Source organism: Corvus brachyrhynchos, unplaced genomic scaffold (assembly GCF_000691975.1).
Source record: "Corvus brachyrhynchos isolate BGI_N302 unplaced genomic scaffold, ASM69197v1 scaffold3, whole genome shotgun sequence".
Taxonomy (NCBI): Eukaryota; Metazoa; Chordata; class Aves; order Passeriformes; family Corvidae; genus Corvus; species Corvus brachyrhynchos.
The window spans coordinates 1413333-1418910 of record NW_008237619.1 but is presented as its reverse complement, the minus strand read 5'-3'; positions in this window follow the sequence as shown (position 1 = coordinate 1418910).

Below are 5578 nucleotides of genomic sequence, written 5' to 3'. Positions count from 1 at the left end.
TCTTCTCTTTGATCCCATACTTTATCCCATATCTCATCCCAGAAACACCCCTCACAAGATTCAGGAGGTTCGGTATCAAAAAGTAAGTCTCGAGAAATATAGGAGAACCTTTTGAAAAGCCAGATGAAAAAACGTTCTAGATCTCCCGGTCGCATTACTTTTTTGTTTTGTTGTTCAGGATTCCTTTTACATCTAGATACATTTTTTTCTGTGGCTCAGAGAGCCCCATTTCCCACGATTCTTCCGTAGTCCAGAGAGAATATCCAAACCAAGATGAGAAGAGAGAGGTCTAGAGTGGTTATTTTACTCACGAATCTTCCTCAGGGATCGGTGTCTTGCCCGCATTCCTCCACCAGTTGTTGCAGTGGGGATTACTGTAACAAGCATATATCAAATCAGGAGTCCCGTAGAAAGGAAGTATATATGGACAGATTCGTGGTAGATGTTTCAGAAATGTTTATTTCTCCAGCCGCATGGCCGGGGCTCTGCTCAGGAACTCCCCAGTCACGGGACCCGAGGGTCCTTGGCCACACCAGGGAACACAAACCAACCAATGGGGAATGAAGCTGACCAGGGGCAGGGAAACCCCGTGTCTCCCCCCCAGGGCCCATCTCCCAGGGCTCCATGGCAGGGGGGAGGGACCCCAACAATTCTCCAGTACAAATCTGATGTAAAACTCCAATTGCCTTTTTTACTCTTTTCTTTTTAACGTGTTACGTTTTTTCTCTGAGGAAGGTGGAAGGATTTCTGAACAGAGAGACCAAAAATTAAGATACCTGAGCTTTCCTTTCAGAAGAGAAAAACTCAAAACAGTTGAATTGAAGTAAACAAAAATGAGTAGATTTTCTTTTTCCATTGAAAAGACATTTTTAATCCCCCCAAAAGGTCTGATGAGGCAATATTTGTCCATGTCTGCTCTGGGAGTTTAAGTAAATATTTGCTGGAAGTTAGAAAGAGATTCCTGCTATTGATTCACATTTGCTTGTTCTTTTTTGCTGTTTTGCCAACACATTTTTTCTTTACCAGAGTCTGAGACAAGACATGGGATTGCTCAAGGTTCTGATCCATTCTTGGCAGTCTCTCTTGCTTTAGCTCAGTTTGCATGGCACAGTCAGGAGGTCAAAACAGGGTCCTGCTGGAGTAGGGTGGATTGAAATGTGAGGAGGGCTTTAGATGTGCCCAGCTGAGAGCAGAGCTCAGTCTACAAAGCTCTTGGGTGGGGGATAAAGTGTTGTCCCTGCTTCAAAGCACCTGGCTGGACTGGATGGCTGGACTGGGTGCTGAATTGCCCATCTGAATCCTCCCAGGTCCACAAACCTTGTGTTAATACAGTAATTTAAAAACACTTGCCAGAAAGGAGTTAAACATTTTCAAACACCCTCATCCATGGATTTCTGTCATCTGCCACATCTTTTGGCATCATTCTCTTCCATCCTGTTGGTGCTTAGAGGCTCCAGTGCAGAAACACAAGAGCAAGTATAAGTGTTGGAAAAGAAACAGAACTAGCCCATTTTGCTGATCTTACTGCAGAGGACAGGCTTGAGATATCTGCCTGGAAAGTCTTTTGAGAAAAATATCCACTGCCTGTACCCCTTGTTTCATACTCTTCATCTGGATAAAAGACTCATTCTCAAACACAAGAATGCATTCAGCAGTTAGCAGAAAGTCAAAATTTATCTCTGAGGAAATAACGTCTTACATGTATGACGGATTTACATCCCAGAGTTTGTGTGCTCATTGGACTGTGCTTAGGTGTGGGCTGTAGCTCCTTCCTGTGTTTGCACAGGAATATGTGAATATGGACAGACACACCTTAAAACACCTTGGAGCTGGTTTATTTCCTCTGACCATCCCAAGAGAAAGCCCTGCTTTTAGCATCCCCGTGCCCTGGTGGTAGTGAAATACACAGTTTAACCTGGTGACCTAGAGAAGACCTTAGATTTGGGGATCTTGATACAATACAGCTCCTTCTGGCATGAGTAGGGGCAGGTGAGTATAGCACAGAAGTCAGGGAGCTTCTCGGGTTGGGAACAAATATGTGTAAGCACATGATGAGTCCCTCTTCCTTCCCTGGCTGCATTTAGTACAACTCAGAGGCATCCAAATCCAACCAAGTGCTCTCTTTGGTACAACCACTGTAAATCTTTGATTGATTTAGGCTGGGAGGCTCTGGACTATTTCAGAAGACCCAAATAATGATGTTCTTTTTGATGCCTCTCAACATCACCCATATAAAGCAAGACTTGTCCCCTTTGAGATTTCAAAGGATGATGAGCCCTGTTGGCAAAGGTACTGGGCTGAGACAGAAATCAGGGGAAGTATAAACAAAGATGTGTGTGAAGAAAGGTATCTGGGAGTTCAGGTGAAGGGGGTCAGCCAGAGCACCTCATCTGAGGATGCAGCTCTGGAGTATGTCCAGTTCGGCAAACTATCTGGAACCTCCTTCATTTTTGTCACTCTCTTAAAGCATGTCTTGAATCTGGCTCCAATGACTGCTCTTGGGGAAAATATTTAGGGTTTGCACATGGGATGACTGACACTGGGATGTGAGGGGCTGGTAGTGCACACCTGGTCCTACAGCAGAGTCACATTCACAGGATTGAGGAAATGCTTAGTGGGGCAATGCCTGGCACAGAAAGAATCAGGAGCAGAGGTAGGAAGAGAAAGAAACCCATGCCTCTCATTTGCTGCACACCGGGCAGATTTTTTAGTTGGTGAGTATCTCAAAAGCTCCACTTTGTCAATTTCCTTATAAAAAAGAGCATTGCAGCATTTATTTATGTAATAGATTTTTACAACTCACATTATAAAATTATGGGGTGGTCTGATTGTCAAGATTGTCTCCCTACTTACTGCTTTTCACATTTGGCTTGCCTGTCTCTTCAACTTTGCAGATAGCCAAGAAAATTCCCACTACAAGTCAATTCACAATGTCTAATACCCTTCCTGCTGCTGTGTGTTGTGGGTCTCATGTATGCATCATCAACACTTACCCCAGGAAAAAAATAACACTGAGAAAGATGCAGAAGGATTTTAATGGGCACTGTAAAATGGGGGGGACCTCACCATGCCAAAAAGCAAGGGTTGACTGTGACCCACTTGCCTGTGGTGACACCAGTAAGTTGTGAAGTCCTTTAGAGGACGCGCTTATCAGCCAATTCCAACACAAGGGCCAAACCTTCAGCCAGGGTGAATGTATGTGACTCCATCGCATGGGAGGCATTGAGAGATATAAAGCATCTGTGGTCTAGGCTCATGTTTCCCAGGAGTGAGAGCTGGAAAAGACCTGGGAGAATTTTGATCCATTTGTCTTGCTGAGGCAGAATTGGTACTCACTATGTATTTTCTATTGGTCTTATTTTACAAGCAAGAGGTTGTTCCCCAAGGTGTTTTTGCGGGATTCTTTACAGCTTGTCTTGTCAAGGCTTTTGAAACAGATGAACATAGTAAAGGCAATGACTAGGAAACCAATCAAGCTCCTTGTGTGGAAACATGAAGTTTGACCTACCATGAATGATCCTTTCAGTGGCCAAATCCCATTGCCTCCCCATATATGTGCTGGCTTTGAAACTAGTAATTTTCTTTAATTTTTGTTGTGCATGGTCCAACTGTCCCATGTCTCCTTCTGTTTCCTCCTGTTACAGCTTGGCATTGAAAGCTCCAAGGTCCAGGCTGCAGAAGGAAAGACAGACTTCATTGTTTTTCAGTCATTATAAAGACAAATGTGGCCATCAACATGGTTCCACTCAGCACTGCTAACCCTTCTAAGCGGATGCGATGGCGGCCATGAAAAGGCTCTGCAGTCAGTGAAGAAAGAAGCCTTCTTTTCTTTTCTGCATGAAAATCTGCACTGCAGATCTATGGCATTCAAATGCCAAAATCTGTGCCAAGCCATGTTGGCTTTGAGCAGTAGGGGTTTCAGCCCTCAGTCCTCATTGTTAGTGCTGCGTTAGACTCCAGAAGGTGGATCCAGGTTGTATTGGGGTGGAGGACTGGGGACTTGTGGTGGTTCACATTGACTGAAAGAAGACATATGGTGATGCCAACCAAAAAAACCCCCAAAACCTGAAACAAAAAAAACCCCAAAAACCTTCCCCCCCTGTAAAAAAAAAGAACAACCAACCAACCAAATTGTCTTAGGAGGTCTGCAAATGAAAGCATGACAGGGAAAAAATGACCATCCTGTGGGTTTATTAAGGAATGTAATGGAAAACCAGGGGGATTTGAAAGGACCCTGGGTTTGGCTCCATCATATTAATCAATAGCTAGTTTTGGCCTCCTGTAGCCTCCTTCACTGCAAAACAACCCAAAGGGTTTCTTTCTCAGGCACAAATGTCACCTCGTTCATCAGTCAAAGGCAACTTTCTTGTGAGCCCGTTGTACAGAGCACAGCAAATCTGGAGAGGAGACCAAAATAAGAAATGAAGAACCAGACAGCAAGAATGGGTGGAGATGAAATGTATCTCCCCCTGGAAATAGTCTGAAGAACCAGTCTGGGACCAGCTTTTCAGAGGGCCACGTGAGCTGGCAGTCTGCATTGGGGCTGCTTTTCAAAGGTTAGAATGAAAGTTTTGAAACCATCAGAAGACAAGTCTTGAGTTTGTGCTGAAATAGTGGTGGGAAATTGTGGCACAACTGTTCCTAAAATACCCTGATTTTTTTTGTTCAAACTAAGTTGCATGGATCATTTGGAGAAATAGACACATTTTTAGGTACATGTCAGCTTGACACAATTCTTTGCAATCTGGTTTTCTTTCCAAGGCTTGCATGGGAAAGTTGTAAATGAAAGCATAATTCCAGATCAATGAATTTCTGCTGCTCTTGTGAATGCATTACTTTGTGTGTCCCCTACTCATGTGGATATATGACTGCATTTTTTATGTTCTTTGGATCCAGTTTCTGCTGAAATTGTGTGAGTGTGTCTGAATAGATCTTTTTGGGGCAGAAGACCTGGGGATAAAAGCCCTTCGTGCAGGAACAGCAAACAGTTATGCTGGTGATTGAATGTGTAGCACATGGGTACACTCAGTTTTGGGATCTCCACTGCATCACTAAATGCTGCCGTTAGTGTGATTTGAAGGTGAAGGCTTGGTTGCTGCCAGGGGCCACAGCAGGGTCCTGATGAAATCTGAAACTGGGCAATGAAAGTTTTGGAAGCCACAAAATGCTGCTCCTGTAGACCCAGCTGAGCCTGGGCCCAAGATGATGGAGCCAGGACTGCATCCCACCAGAGCAGCCATGGCTTTCTAAGCCCCAGTGTGCAGCTATGTGTAGGCGACGTACTTGTCTTGGTTTGAAAGACAGGTGTCTGCCAAGGAAGGCAGGAGTCTCCCTTGAAATGGAAGAAAAAAAAAATTACACCCCCCTTCCCTCCGAATTGTTACGATTTTGAAATTAAGGGGCTTTCAGGCAAAGATATGAGGAACAGGAATAACAGTTCTTTACTATTATATATATATGTGTGTATGACAAGGCAAACAAACAACAATAACTATGGCAGTAACAGCAATCACAAACCCAGTGCCAGCCTTCTCGGCTGTCAGGCCCTTTCCCCTCGGGTGCAGTTCCGCTCGCAGCC